This window comes from Pleuronectes platessa, chromosome 13 (assembly GCF_947347685.1).
Source record: "Pleuronectes platessa chromosome 13, fPlePla1.1, whole genome shotgun sequence".
In the NCBI taxonomy this organism is placed as follows: Eukaryota; Metazoa; Chordata; class Actinopteri; order Pleuronectiformes; family Pleuronectidae; genus Pleuronectes; species Pleuronectes platessa.
Genome location: NC_070638.1, coordinates 2,671,100 through 2,686,742, shown reverse-complemented (window position 1 = coordinate 2,686,742; position 15,643 = coordinate 2,671,100). Strand labels below are relative to the sequence as shown.

The following is a 15,643-nucleotide window of genomic DNA, read 5'->3' as shown; positions in this document are numbered from 1 at the left end:
AGGGGGGGGGGGGGGGGGAGGGGGTCAACGTTTAATATTCAACCATAGATTTAATTTGGGTCAAATGAAAGTGAAAGTCTGTTTACCACTTATATGTTGTGTGATTTCCCAGGGACACAGGAAACCACAGAGGCCTTCTCTTGGAAAATAATTCCATGTTTCACAATCAGTTCACACTCTCACCTCATTGTGTTAACATTACACAAAACAACAACACGTATCCCAGTGTTTATCTTGCACACAAAACATATTGTGTCGCCCTTTGTTCCATTTTAATTTCTCTTCTCACTCAGCACGTTGTTTCCCTGTGAAACAAAGCACACATCAGATGATTGATTCACACTGTGTGCAGCGGTAACACACATCAACACCGACTCCATCACTGTGGAGGGATAACACAAATAATAACAGGTTACCGAGCAGCAGAGATCAAACCTGTCGCTGCTCCTCGTGTTGTGGCTTCTTGTGGAGTTTGGAAAGTTTTTATGAGAAAGAAGTTTATAGGATTCAAAACTCTGCTTGACTCCCAGTAGAAGGTGGAACTACCTGATTGGCATATTTTACTGAAAGAGAAGGTGTTGGTGGTGTATCTTGCTGTGTTTGCTGCCTCAGGAAGAAGAGACACATTTAAAAGATGGATTTTATTAAATAGTGTTGTTATTTAAGGACATTAACAGCACACACACACAGACACACACACACACAGGGGTGAGTGCAGTGTTCAGTGATACAATGATCTTAAAATGCTTTGCTCAGATAGAGTCAGGAGACTCTGAGCTTTTAAGTCATTTTGAGTTTGTCCCGTAACAGTTTGTCCCGTAACAGCACCAACACTGGAGTTAACAATCATTTAAAAGTTAAATGTTAAGTGTGAGGCCGTGGGTTCGATTCCGACCCGTCCCTATGGTGCACGTCCCCCCCCCCCCCCCCCCCCCGTTCTCTCTGCTTGTTTCAAACCTCCACTTTCCTATGAAAACAAAGTGATGTGATGTCATGTTTCAGGATAATTATAAAGAGATAAAACATAATATTCTAGAATGACATCACAAGTTAAATCAGTTGAGCAGAGGAGGTTCTCAGCTTTACACACACAGAGCATGACTCAGCGCTCTGGAGCTTCTGCCCCGATGCTCTGTAATCAGCAGGAAATGCTCTGTACAATCCAATAAGAGCATTAGTGCGAGCGAAGTGTTGCTGCTCCTGTGAGCGAGTCCTGACGTGAGACTTTGCCAAGTTCATTAAAAAACATTCAGTCAGAAATTAGCTGTTCGGGCCGAAAAGGAGAAAATTGACGCCAGAGCTGCTGCGGCTGCTGCTGCTCTTTTTAAACAGCTCTGTGTAAGCAGTCCATTCATTACAGTCCGCACACACACAGTGCTCACCTCAGCTCACCTCAGCCCAAATCCCCGGGAAGCAGCCGACACTAAAAGAGAAGTTTATTGTTGAAAGGTGATAAACAGAATAAGAGTCGGGCCTCCACACCTTCTGCTGCAACCAGAACTCCACACTAAGCAAAACCATCTCTGTCCGGAGGCAGGGGAGCAGGTTTTATGCCGGAGGTGTAGTTTTCATACGTGCGTCCCTCTCTTCTTGGTGAATGTTTTATCCCAGGGACACTGTAGAGGACTTTAAATCTGACTGAAGGTCACCGTGACCTGATCCTCTTCCTGTCTGTTCCCTTCAGCCTCTGATGTGGTGGCGTTGGACGGTGCCAGCGGCCTCGTGTACAGGTGGAGTCCCGGGGCGAGGCGCTCATCCAAAGAGGTCGTCTCTCTGAAGTTCAAGACCCTGAGGAATTCTGGGACATTGCTGCAGGCGGCGGGAGAGGGAGGACTCGGACTCAGTCTGGAGTTAGAGAGAGGAAAACTGCAGCTGCTGCTCAGAACAGGTACAACACACCAGATGAGCAGCGTGAAGCTAAACATAATTTCCACCTTTTAAAGGAGACACAGAAACAGACTCCTGAAATATATTGTTCAGAGATTATATGTAAACTAATGAGAAGAGGAAAAATACTTCAACTATGATCCTCAACCTGATGTTTCACACAAATCGTAGTTATCTGAAGACGTTTAGATAAAATACACAAAATAAAAATTGTCAAAAATTGTCTTAAACACCTCAAAACACTGTATAAATATCAGTCTTCTCGTGATGGGATCACTCAGGACGTTAAAACCAGGACCGAAAAACCTTCTCTTCACCTCAGCATCCTTCATCTTCCATCATCTGTTCATCTTTCTCTCCATCATCCTGTTTCCCTCCATGTCTTCTCTTTCTCCCCCATCTCTTCTCACGCAAAATTGCTTCGCCTCACCAATAAATAGCAGTATTCCTCAAAAGAAATAAATAGTTTAAAGAGATGTTTTGGACGTTTCAAGTCAACTGTTCCCTTGATCCCAGTCACTTGGGCCTCACCTTTAAAAAGAACTGCGACACCTCTGGAACGTCTGTATCACGGTGATTACCTTCATCACCTTCACAAGCCGTCTCCTCAAGTCGACAAACTGTCTTAATACAACACGTCCAGCCCCTGTGCTTCCAGTGAGAACCGATGGGAAGACGTTTCCACCTTAAGGGCTGCATCAACTTTTAATAGAGCGGCAGCGGCAGTCGTCAGAGAGCGAGAGAGGCTGCCGCTCGGAGAGAGAGAATTAAAACCATCCATTGAGGTGAAGGAGGAGAGACTGAGAGGAGCCGCTGCAGCTCCCACAGATCGACACTGGAAAACAACAAGCACCATGTCCTCTTCTTCGCTTTCATCTTCAGCTGCTCCTCTTCCTCTCGCCCCCTCTTTGTCCCCCCCCCCACAACTGGTTGCTCTTCTGTTCTTCACCCGTGCTGTTCTAATTAGTTTTGTTTGTCTTGTTTGTCTCCTCAGATCTTTCATTCCTTTGTTTTTTTTACACATCAGAAGAGGTGATTTATTTCCATTTCTTCATATTTCTGTCTCCTCACGTAACAATCTCTCTGTCCCTGACACACAGACCCGTTTAATAGACATATAAATTCATATTTCCCTTGGTCATAATCCTCTGTTTTTACTCCGGTGTCCTTCATCTGCTTTCTCCTATTTTGGACTCGATTTGCTCGGTCTCCTTCCTGTGTGTTGTTTTTTAGGTCACACAGATTGTGTTATCGAGGTTGTCTGCTGTGTGGGTCGACCCTGAGCTCACACATGGTCGACTCTGCTCTGCTAACACCTTCAGATCCAGGTCTAACCCCAACCCCCCCCCGCTCCTTCCCAGGGCAGTTCTCTACATGAGGCAACTCTGAGTAACAGAGCTGCAACACTGTCTGGAAAGTAAACACTGAATCACTAGAAACTAGACGTTATATTCACTAGTATCTAAATGAGGCTAAACTCTATTTTTCTATGTAAAGTCGAATTTGGTCAAACATCTCACACGTCATCATGTGATTTGAGAGTATTTGATTGGACAGAGACAGGAGAAGATTTAAAAGGATTTGATATGAAACTGGGTTACTGAGAGTTAAAGCTAACTCCCTAACTCGTGAAAACAAATGTGGGATCCCCCTGTTTACATGGATCCCCTCTGAAGTTGAAGGGGTTCTTCTTTGGGTCTCAGGCTCCATCCTTCCACAGCGTGTCATGTAAATGAGCTGAGTAGTTCTGCTGCAGACAGTCAGATCACTTTTAGGTAATTACATCCTCTGTGACTTCAGACAATGCGACAGAAGTTGTGACTCTGCTGAATAGATTTGATGAAGAGGCCATGTTTGAAGAAAGGTTTCTCTTTAATGTGACTCCATTAATACTCGTTAACATAATTCCATTAATTGTCTTCCCTGTCGGAAGAAGCCTATATTACTTTATGATTCTACATGTCTTTGTTTTGGTTTGAATATGTCTTGGACTGTGTGTTTGACACGAGTCTGCAAAGAGAACTCTGGTTCTTTATTACCTCTTGTTTCTTCAGTTTGATGCATCAGTGTTAAATAGACATGGAAACGTTTTGGTCAGTCCCCGTCCTCCCTGCATGGAGCAGACACTCTAATCGTAGCCACTGTAGATAACTAATATTTTTCAAATTACAAATGAGCATTTTTTAATTTGCAGAATATGTTCCCCCGCCGCTGATAAACAAAAATGGGTTTAAGTCTATTAAGAAATCGAAATAGACAGTGAGGCTGGTAATGTAATCAGCTTGTGCCTGAACTCAGTGTAACACCAGCTAGTGTGGTAGAAAGTTAGTGATGTGAAAACACAAAAGGAAACTTGTGAGGCAGCAGAACTTCAAACGAGCTCTTCCCTCTGTGACCGAGGTTTGGAATCATTCCAGAGCTTCCTGCTCGGTGCCGAGACGCTCTGTGACGGACACAGAGCTTCAGGAGAGCGACTCGATTAGACCTGTGAGCGACTCCCTCCGTGAGCAGAATGTAACACACTCTTTAGAAAAACACAAGGATTTCACATGAAATAATAAAAGAGGCACCGATGACAGGAAAGTCTAAAAAGATGATTTTACTTTACTAAATTAAGTTGTAATCAAAGCAATCCTGTTTCTATGTGTTTGTCAGAATAATGAAACATCAAGAGACGTCTCGACAAAGTCTGAGCCGTGCTGAGACAATTAAACACAAACAAAGTTATGAAGCTCAGAAATGTGTCAGAAATATATTCATGAATCAACAGTGAAGTGAAGAAAAGAGAGAATTTCATTTCGAATTGCGACAAATCCCACTCGAGACCTTTTGTTCAATTCCTTCAAAGTGTGTTTATTAAATGACTCTGGACACGTGTAGTGGAGGTCGATCTGAAAAACGACTTCACTGCCAAGAAGAGAGGAAACCGTCACACACAGAAAAACAGTGATGGTTCTATGTATTAATATCAATAAAGATATTTTTCTATTTGTTTACCCTCGGAACCACTCGTATGGATTCCATCTTTCTCTTTCCAGTCAAGCAGTAATGAAATCCTCCATCCAGAGTAACGCTCACTCATAGAGTCCTCTCCGTCTCCTCCTCCTCCACCAACACAAAACCTCCTCCATTAATCAATGTCAGGAAAGTGATGCTTTGTGTTTTTACGTCTCTCGTATCGATTACAGCGTCTCTCTCCATTCGTCCAGTCTGTGATCAAATCCCTCTTCATAATCTACGTGTTTCCTGAGGTCCACTTCTTAACTCTCTCTCTCTCTCTCTCTCTCTCTCTCTCTGTGTGTGTGTGTGAGGAGGAAATCATCTTTGAACACACTGAACATCCTCTCTCAAACTTGGCGGACGTATCAAAGATGAATTTGTCCATCATCTTCCTCGGCTGTCTCCGTCCGTCTCTCCGGAGCTCGCATAGTTTCTCCCTGAAGAACATCTGATGCATTTTTAATGACTGTCTGTTCTCAGCTCGTTCTCCTCTTCCCTCTCTCTCTGCACAAACACAAAGTTTCCCTCCCGAGTACTTTGGGGGAATAGATCCACATATTTGGACCCGACCGGCGCTCATCTATCATTAATAACGTCTCGCTGTGTTGTTTCTGCACTTTTTTCAGTTTAGGCTTCGTCACATATTTGTCTTCAGCTTATGCAGATCCGCGGTAGCTCCTAATGAGACGAGCGAGCGTGACCTGACTGTGCTCCTCTCTGTGGGAGCCGCAGAGAAAGTGAGATATTTAGACACAGCATGGAGGCTGGTGAGCGTCGCTGCTGTTACTCTGCTGTCGCTCCCTCGACACCGGGTCGCTCTGTGAGGAGGAGGCAGAGGCGCAGGTCACACAACGAGGAGACAGCAAACAACAAACTGTCTGATCCCATAACACCAGGTGGAAAAGTGTGAAAACAACCAAACAAAGTATAGAACCAACTAAAATCACCATGCACGCCTCAAGTTAAGAATGAAATTATATGAATCACATGGAGACGGTAGGTTTTATGTTTTACAATTCTGATTTGTTGTGTTCACAAGGCAAAATGTAATCATTTACACACACTTTTAGCTTTAAACACCAGATTCTAATCATTTGATTCTCGAGTCCAAGTGAACGTGTTTACCAAATTTGAAGAAATGATCTCAACGTGTTACTGAGGAATCATCTTCACAAGGTTTACCTGCTGTTATACATAATGATGAGAAAACTGAAAAATAAGAAATAAAAAGTTAAATAGTTTTGATCCATCCAGTCTCATTTCATTCACGTCGAGTTCAGACTTTGCAAATTAAACGGCGCTGATGTGTTGATTAAACCCGTCTGAGTCTGTCTCTGTCATTTCCATTTCTCACTGTGTGATTAGTTTTCAATAAACTCCTTCACTCTCTCCTGCCTCCTCTTCTTCTTCTTCTTCTTCTGCCGTCCATCCATCATCTTTGATTGTCATTCACTGACGTCTGTTCTTTCTCTTTACCCCCCCTCCTCCAGGTGGGACTTCCTCTCCCGAGCCCCGGCCTCTTGCCTCCCTCGGCAGCCTGTTGGACGACCAGCACTGGCATCATGTGGCGGTGGAAAGGCAAAGTGCTCACCTCAACCTCACTGTGGACAAACACAGCGAGAGGGTTCAGATCCCTGCAGCGTTCAGCCACTGGAACATGGAGCAGGTGGGATGAAACACACCTATGGAAACAGGCTGTAGATATTTACACTGCAGACATATTTAATTCTTATCTTTTTGTCTCCGTGCAGCTGAGCGTCGGAGCGGCGCTGAGCCTCGACTCTCAGAAACCACTCGTCTCCAAGAGGAACTTCCAGGGCTGCCTGGAGAACCTGCTCTACAACAGCATGAACCTGATAGAGCGAGCGAAACACAACGACCAGCAAGTGACTCTCATGGTGAGATCATTCAGCCGTGAACACACAGCTACTGTAATGGACAAGAACAACTAGGCAACAGGCGATATGAGATATGATATCATGATTGTTTGCATTTTGCAGCTCTGTAACGTTGGACCTCGGTGTAGTGATGCATTCTAGTATTTTGCATTTTATATAGTATGTTAATTCAAACTTTTTATTTAGTGAAGCTTATCATCTCTTAAATTAATTTTGTTTCCTCTTTGCTCTTTGCGATCGGAGCCTCAATGATCATCAGTAGAAACATACCCTGAACAAATAAGTGATTATCTTAAAAGAGTTGCAACAAAGAAGAAATACTTGTCTACATAAGTTTCTTTGTGTTGTACAGAAAGTTGTTTTGAACTTCTGCAGTCTGAGTGATGATGACAAATCTTGTGAATCATTTGGGGAAAAGCAGAAAGCTTTGATGTTCGGCTCCTCAGACTCTCTGGACTGAGCTTTTATGTCTGAGAGAGAATTGAGCATCAGGATCTGGAGCTGTGGCACCTCCAGTAGAGACTGCAGCCTCATAACACATTCTGTTTGGTGTGTGTCTGATTACAAGACGTTCTAACAAACACCATGACACACAATCACTGAAGCTCCTCCAGTGGAAACTGAAGCTCCACATGCATAAGTAACGACATGTCACCATCTAAGAGCGTATGGTTCTGTCTGTATCAACATGTTCACATCCCTGAACCACCACCGGGAAATCCTGTGTGGTCTCCTGCTAACGAGCTGCTAACGTGGTTAATGAAGCTAATCAGATCTTAACGAGGACAGTGTGAGACGAGAGGACAGAGGAGAGAAGACGATTGTTATTAGATGTGTGTACATTAACGAGCTCCGTGCTGAGGAGCTCTGAACCATGTGTAACTAGAATGTCCCTCAGTAGAGCTCAGACCTCCATCAACTGTCCTCTTTTAAAACCACTTATAAACTCACTAGGTCTGGAACATTATCTGGATCTGCACCAGATTTCACACCCTCATAAATATTGTGATTGTTTTATTTAAGATGTAATATTTATAAATAACACCAGGATGGCCGAGTGGTTAAGGCGTTGCACTCAAGATGCAATGGACTCAAGTCCTCGTGGGTTCAAATCCCACTCCTGGTATTCTCCTTTGAAAGTCAATGCACTCACTGTGCTTAGAATCCTGCGGCTACTCACCAAGTCACAACCTCCATCATAGATCTGTGCTTTAGTTACACAAGTGACCAATACCTCACATGCTCAAGCAACACATCACCATCTGATATGCAGCCGGGAAATCGAGTGTGGTCATCTGCTAACGAGCTGCTAACAAGGTTAATGAAGCTAATCAGCTCTTAACGAGTTCGGTGTCAGATGATAGGACAGAGGAGAGAAGAAGATCATTAGAGTTTCATTAACACTTCCTTTTCCCATGTCATTAGGACCTTTAGAGAAGTTGCACAGCAGCTCTGGACCATTTCTAACACATGACCAGTCATCACAGTTAAGAACCAGAGAGCTGAGATGTCACATGCTCGTCTGCAGCTCTGATAGAAACTGTTTTACCAGAGCTCTAGAGTTTTAGAGGATTAACACCATTATAGTCCTTTGTAGGAGAGAGCATTCATAAAGGCCTGACAGCTAAAAGAAGTAGAAACTGATTGTGTGTGTACATGTGGAGGATTTTGTGTTTGTGTTGGGGGGGGGGTTATAGCTCACTTTTTACTTTATACTTTGCAGTGCGGCTGCATCCTCCACCATGTACTTTCATATATCAGTTTAACAGCTCTACAAAGGGCTTTTAGATGTCATCTGTGTTTCAGGAGCATTATAAAGATAGCAGGCAGGGATATTCCCAGCAGAGAGCCCGGCACTGTAATATATTACTGCTGCAGCTTCAGCAATGGACCCCGGTGTCATTACCACCACTCAAAACAATGGACCGCAACGGAAACGTCTATATAGTCCTGGTCACATAAATATCCTCCCCTCCACGGCTCGGAGCCGGGTGACATTGGGCTTCTCGGTTTTGAATTCATGGCTTTTATTCTCAAGGAGACTCGCTGATGAGATCACGGTGACACGAGGTCGCATCCACACGCCCTCTGCAACTGATTAATATTCATGTTTTATGTAGCTCTAACTCTCTAGTAATAATTTTTCCTGTCGCCCTTCCTCTCACTCCTCTCTATCTCCTCTCTCCTTCCTCTCACTCCTCTCTCACTCCTCTCTATCTCCTCTCCTCTCCATCTCAGGGCAATGTGACCTTTTCTTGTGCTGAGCCAGTTTCCATCGCCGTGACTTTTCCCGGACCCCAGAGCTTCCTCCAGCTTCCAGGGCCGATGGCGTCCTCTTCAGAGGGCGTGTCCCTGGGGTTCCAGTTCAAGACGTGGAACAAGGCGGGGCTTCTGCTCACCTTTGACCTCCCTGACGAAGGGGGAGTGGCCTGGCTGCACCTGAGCGAGGCCAGACTGTGGCTGCAGATCCAGAAGGCTGGCAGGGCGCCGCTGGAGCTCAGTGCAGGTCAGACACCACAACTTATAAAACTGAAACTGATCTCAATGTCTAAGAAGTAAATTCTAACATTTAAAACCAAACATCATATTACAACCGAGGCCCCCAAATAAAGCGCCGTCATATTTACCCAAATTAGGTTTGTTCTGATCCTCAATAGATGAGAAGAAATGTTTTGTAGCTTGTTAGTTGCTAGTGTTGCTAGTGTTTGCATCATCAATATGTCTTTATTTAAAAATACTTCATCAATAATTCCTTTAGTAAATTCATGCTTCGTTTGTTAAGACAATAATATTTAAGTGTTAACTTTCCCATGAACAGATATACAAGATGTGAAACGTTCTTGGAGAGTCCTTTCATTTCAGAAGGGCTGAGGATTGAGAAGTTGTTGATATAAATCATCAATCATCAATAACATCTTCATGAGTGTAACCATTAAAGGTAAATCATAATACCAGGAGTGGGGTTCGAACCCACGCGGGCATTCACCCATTGGATCTTAAGCCCAACGCCTTAACCTCTCGGCCATCCTGGTGCTGTTATTAGACTTTGCTTTTGTTTGAATGGAAAAACTACTCAACCGATTACCATGACATGTTGTGGAGTGGTTGGGGATGATCAGAGGAAAAAACTGATGAGTTTGACTTTCTTTGAAATGGGGAAGTTGTGTAACAGCCTTGATGGAGGTCTCTGATTTCTGGTCACCTTTCTAGATTATCTTCTATTATCTATTGGACAAGTACATCAGTTGTATTTTGTTATATTTTGTAATATTTTCAAATGTTCCTCAGGTTCGGCTCTTAACGACGGTCAGTGGCACTCAGTGGATTTCACCTCCGATCGAGGACGTCTGAGCGTCTCTGTGGATGAAGGAGAAGGAGGAGTCGCTCACGCCAGCCCCTCGTTTCCTGTCAGCGTTAGACATCAACTCTTCTTTGGTGGTAAGAGCTTCACAAACGTGTCATCAGTTATTATAATGAAGAAAGATTGAAAGATGTATTTCTACTGAAATAACAACAGGACAGATTTATATTAATAAGATAAAGTAGAGCTCTGATGTAGTGTTGACTCAACTAATTGAGGTTCAGGCTCATTTGGCAGCAGCAGTGATTGTTAAGCTTCAGAATGTTATGATGTTTCAGTGTCTTTATTCAGATTTCAGGAATGTTTAACTGAATGAGGAATTTAACGACCCTCATTTAAAAATTGAACACTTACTCACTCATACTTTATTCTCTTTTCCTGAAGTCAGGGTCCAAACAGTTTCACAAAATGATGCCTCAAGTTTGAGTAATATTTAGTTTTGTTGGTTGTTGTGGAATAACAATAGTAAAGCGTTGTCGTTGTCGTAGAATTCACCTGTCAAACAAACTAACTGTTTAAATGAGCCTTGTTTTTCCTTGTAGTTGTTTCCAGCTGTTTCCAGTTGTTGTCAACAGAATTCTCCTCTGCAACTGTGTGTGCACTGCGCCCAATTAACTTGTTTCTGTTTTATAATGAAAGTTTTTCACTCTCCTCTCCACCTCTCATCTCTCTCCTCTCTTTCTCTTCCTGTGTCTTTTCCTCTCTCTCATCTGTCCCCCTGTTTCTCTTTATTTCATTCTCCACTGACTTCCTCGCTGCTTCTTCTTCTCCTTGACTCTCCTCTCTTTTGTTTTCTCTCCACTCATCAGTTTTTCAGTCCCGGTCTGTTCTTTATATTGCTGGAGGCTCTTTATCATTCTGCACGCTCACATTTACACGTTACACAAACGCACCCTCACTGTCTCTTCTACACCATTAAATCCACTACAAAGGAATTTGATCAAGGTCTGACCCACATTTTCATGATTCCAGACACTTGAAAAACCACAATCCACCACAGCTCAGCTCTCTGTGCAGTGAAACACATTTACTACGGTTTCACATCTATACTTCTCTTTAATTTATCATAGACTCTGAATAAAGATGGACGACGTGTCTCCACTTCCATCCTCTGTCCAGAAATCAAGCCAAAATGTCCCATATGTCCCAAACGCTTCTAATTATTAGATTTTCCTTTGAAGACATTGGTATTGGCTTCTCTTTGATTGGATCCTCACTGTTGTCCTGTTGTCCTTCTGCTCTTCATCCTCCCTCATCCAGGTTGTCCCACTGACCAAGACAATAACCAGGAGTGTACAAACCCCTTCGACATTTTCCAGGGCTGCATGCGCCTCCTCTCTGTGGACAACCAGCCAGTGGACCTGATCCTGGTGCAGCAAAGACTGCTGGGAAACTACAGCAACTTGCAGATCGACATGTGCGGCATCATCGACAGGTCTGAATCACAGAAACTATTAAACCAACCTCCCTCTCTCCCGAGGAGATCTCTAGTCAAATTCCTTTGCTAATCATTTCATTAAAGGTCTGGTAAAAGCTTAAACATCTGACCTCCCAAGGTGAGAAGATGAGAGGATGCATCCTGCTGAGTGTAGTGGATCAAACACGAGCTCTGTAAAGTAAACGGAATACCAGGAGTGGGACTCGAACCCACACGGACATTTGCCCATTGGATCTATGAAACTTGCCCTATAGGTTTTAAATTTTCATGTGAATCTCACTTTTATAACAGAGGTTTTCTAATGCTTTCTGTTACCTGATGACCTTCAGATGGTGCTTATACCAAAGGGGCAGGGTGCATTAACTGGTTACCAGGAGTGGGATTGAACCCACGAGGATTTGATTCAATTGCATCTTGAGGGCAACGCCTTAACCACTCGGCCATCCTGGTGATTTCATCCAGACATCATATCTCATCTTCATATTGCTCTCAGTATAGACGCTGTAGAAGGATGGTTGGAGGACTTGTCATATTCAACATGAGGGCCTGGACTCAAGGCCCTTGCTTCTTGGTTCTTACTTTACCTGCCAACATGGTTCTTACTTTACCTGCTCCTTGGTTGACTGAAGTTGTTGGTGAGATCCTGTTATTGTTCAAGGACACAATTATCTTATCTCTGCAAGATTGTGTAGTGAACAAAATACCAGGAGTGGGGGTCGAACCCACGAGGACATTCGTCCATTGGATCTTAAGTCCAACGCCTTAACCACTCGGCCATCCGGGTTGGAAATCTCACACAGTTGTTTAATTCCAGAAGTTAGTGATGATAAAACAATGTGCTGAAAGAAATCTTGAACTTTGGTGAAGCCATGAAAGTGATACTTCCCTCAAAGCCAAAGCATTCCACGAAGCAGAACTTCCTTCCATTCCAGAAGGGCTGAGAATTGAGAAGTTGTTGTTGATATAAGTTTCATCTACATGAGTGTAACCATAAAATACTAAGGTTATCAATACCAGGAGTGGGGTTTGAACCCACGAGGACATTCGTCCATTGGATCTTAAGTCCAACGCCTTAACCTCTCGGCCATCCTGGTGTTGAATGTGGCTCCTTACTCTACAACTGATCGATCTACAGTGAAGACCTTTAGACAAACAGATAGACAGACATTGACCATGTAATATATAAAACTACTGTCCAAAACTGGTGCTGTACAAAGCGTTTGTTTGTGTTTTTACACAAAAAATACTCAATTGATTACCATGACATGTTGTGGAATAGTCGGGGATGATAAGAGGAAGAACTCAGTGAATTTCACTTACTTCGATATGGTGAAGTTGGGTAACAGCCTTGATGGATGTATCCATTTTCTGGTCCCCTTTCAGGATTCTCTTCTGTAACCTATCGGATAAGAGCTCATCAGCTCATTGACTTTTAAGTTTTATTGTATGAATACCAGGAGTGGGGTTTGAACCCATGAGGACTTGTGTCCATTGCATCTTGAGTGCAACGCCTTAACCACTCGGCCATCCTGGTGATTTCATCCAGACATCATATCTCATCTTCATATTGCTCTCAGTATAGACGCTGTAGAAGGATGGTTGGAGGACTTGGCATATTCAACATGAGGGCCTGGACTCAAGGACCTTGCTTCTTGGTTCTTACTTTACCTGCCAACATGGTTCTTACTTTACCTGCTCCTTGGTTGACTGAAGTTGTTGGTGAGACCCTGTTGTTGTTCAAGGACACAATTACCTTATCTCTGCAAGATTGTGTAGTGAACAAAATACCAGGAGTGGGGTTCGAGACACGAGGACATTCGTCCATTGGATCTTAAGTCCAACGCCTTAACCTCTCGGCCATCCTGGTTGAAAATCTCACATGATTGTTTAATTTTAGATGGTGGTGATGATAAAACAAGGTGCTGAAAGAAATCCTGAACTTTGGTGAAGCCGTGCTTGGCTTGCAAAGACAATAATATTTCCCTCAAATCCAAAGTGTTAACTATCCCACGAGTAGAAACACCAGATAGAAAAACTGTAAAGTCTTTGCTGAGACCTTTTATTCCAGAAGGGCTGAAGATTAAGAAGTTGTTCTTGTTGTTATAAGTTCCATCTACATGAATTTAACCATTAAAGACTAAACACAATACCAGGAGTGGGGGTCAAACCCACGCGGGCATTTGCCCATTGATTCTTAAGTCCAACGCCTTAACCACTCGGCCATCCGGGTTGGAAATCTCACACAGTTGTTTAATTCCAGAAGTTAGTGATGATAAAACAATGTGCTGAAAGAAATCTTGAACTTTGGTGAAGCCATGAAAGTGATACTTCCCTCAAAGCCAAAGCATTCCACGAAGCAGAACTTCCTTCCATTCCAGAAGGGCTGAGAATTGAGAAGTTGTTGTTGATATAAGTTTCATCTACATGAGTGTAACCATAAAATACTAAGGTTATCAATACTAGGAGTGGGGTTCGAACCCACGAGGACATTCGTCCATTGGATCTTAAGTCCAACGCCTTAACCTCTCGGCCATCCTGGTGCTGAATGTGGCTCCTTACTCTATAATTGATCGATCCACAGTGAAGACCTTTAGACAAACAGATAGACAGACATTGACCATGTAATATATAAAACTACTGTCCAATACTGGTGCTGTACAAAGCGTTTGTTTGTGTTTTTACACAAAAAATACTCAATTGATTACCATGACATGTTGTGGAATAGTCGGGGATGATAAGAGGAAGAACTCAGTGAATTTCACTTTGTTTGATATGGGGAAGTCGGGTAACAGCCTTGATGGATGTATCCAATTTTTGGTGCCCTTTCAGGATTCTTTTCTGTAACCTATCGGATAACAGCTCATTAGCTCATTGACTTTTATGTTTTATTGTATGAATACCAGGAGTGGGATTTGAACCCACAAGGACTTGTGTCCATTGCATCTTGAGTGCAACGCCTTAACCACTCGGCCATCCTGGTGATTTCATTCAGACATCATATCTCATCTTGATATTTCTCTCAGTATAGACGCTGTAGAAGGATGGTTTGAGGACTTGGCATATTCAACATGAGGGCCTGGACTCAAGGCCCTTGCTTCTTGGTTCTTACTTTACCTGCCAACATGGTTCTTACTTTACCTGCTCCGTGGTTGACTGAAGTTGTTGGTGAGACCCTGTTGTTGTTCAAGGACACAATTATCTTATCTCTGCAAGATTGTGTAGTGAACAAAATACCAGGAGTGGGGTTCGAACCCACGAGGACATTCGTCCATTGGATCTTAAGTCCAACGCCTTAACCTCTCGGCCATCCTGGTTGAAAATCTCACATGATTGTTTAATTTTAGATGGTGGTGATGATAAAACAAGGTGCTGAAAGAAATCCTGAACTTTGGTGAAGCCGTGCTTGGCTTGCAAAGACAATAATATTTCCCTCAAATCCAAAGTGTTAACTATCCCACGAGTAGAAACACCAGATAGAAAAACTGTAAAGTCTTTGCTGAGACCTTTTATTCCAGAAGGGCTGAAGATTAAGAAGTTGTTCTTGTTGTTATAAGTTCCATCTACATGAATTTAACCATTAAAGACTAAACACAATACCAGGAGTGGGGGTCGAACCCACGCGGGAATTTGCCCATTGGATCTTAAGTCCAACGCCTTAACCACTCGGCCATCCTGGTTGGAAATCTCACACAGTTGTTTAATTCCAGAAGTTAGTGATGATAAAACAATGTGCTGAAAGAAATCTTGAACTTTGGTGAAGCCATGAAAGTGATACTTCCCTCAAAGCCAAAACATCCCACGAAGCAGAACTTCCTTCTATTCCAGAAGGGCTGAGGATTGAGAAGTTGTTGTTGATATAAGTTTCATCTACATGAGTGTAACCATAAAATACTAAGGTTATCAATAACAGGAGTGGGGGTCGAACCGACGCGTGCAGTCGCCCATTGGATCTTAAGTCCAACGTCTTAACCCCTCGGCCATCCTGGTGCAGAATGTGGCTCCTTACTCTATAATTGATCGATCCACAGTGAAGACCTTTAGACAAACAGATAGACAGAC

At 43.2% G+C, this 15,643-nt stretch overlaps 10 non-coding genes and 1 pseudogene across 10 annotated transcripts; 2 read left to right on the top strand and 9 right to left on the bottom strand.

The window, feature by feature from the left end:
• The window catches only part of LOC128454478 (contactin-associated protein-like 4), a 69,820-nt pseudogene that overhangs the window by 22,511 nt on the left and 31,666 nt on the right, over positions 1-15,643 (top strand).
• trnal-caa (transfer RNA leucine (anticodon CAA)) lies at positions 7,829-7,911 on the top strand. The gene has a single exon. It is a non-coding gene; the product is annotated as a tRNA-Leu (tRNA).
• Positions 9,735-9,817, bottom strand: trnal-uaa (transfer RNA leucine (anticodon UAA)). The gene has a single exon. It is a non-coding gene; the product is annotated as a tRNA-Leu (tRNA).
• On the bottom strand, positions 12,286-12,368 carry trnal-uaa (transfer RNA leucine (anticodon UAA)). Its single transcript has one exon. It is a non-coding gene; the product is annotated as a tRNA-Leu (tRNA).
• trnal-uaa (transfer RNA leucine (anticodon UAA)) lies at positions 12,596-12,678 on the bottom strand. The gene has a single exon. It is a non-coding gene; the product is annotated as a tRNA-Leu (tRNA).
• On the bottom strand, positions 13,036-13,118 carry trnal-caa (transfer RNA leucine (anticodon CAA)). Its single transcript has one exon. It is a non-coding gene; the product is annotated as a tRNA-Leu (tRNA).
• Positions 13,732-13,814, bottom strand: trnal-uaa (transfer RNA leucine (anticodon UAA)). The gene has a single exon. It is a non-coding gene; the product is annotated as a tRNA-Leu (tRNA).
• On the bottom strand, positions 14,042-14,124 carry trnal-uaa (transfer RNA leucine (anticodon UAA)). Its single transcript has one exon. It is a non-coding gene; the product is annotated as a tRNA-Leu (tRNA).
• trnal-caa (transfer RNA leucine (anticodon CAA)) lies at positions 14,482-14,564 on the bottom strand. The gene has a single exon. It is a non-coding gene; the product is annotated as a tRNA-Leu (tRNA).
• Positions 14,816-14,898, bottom strand: trnal-uaa (transfer RNA leucine (anticodon UAA)). The gene has a single exon. It is a non-coding gene; the product is annotated as a tRNA-Leu (tRNA).
• trnal-uaa (transfer RNA leucine (anticodon UAA)) lies at positions 15,179-15,261 on the bottom strand. Its single transcript has one exon. It is a non-coding gene; the product is annotated as a tRNA-Leu (tRNA).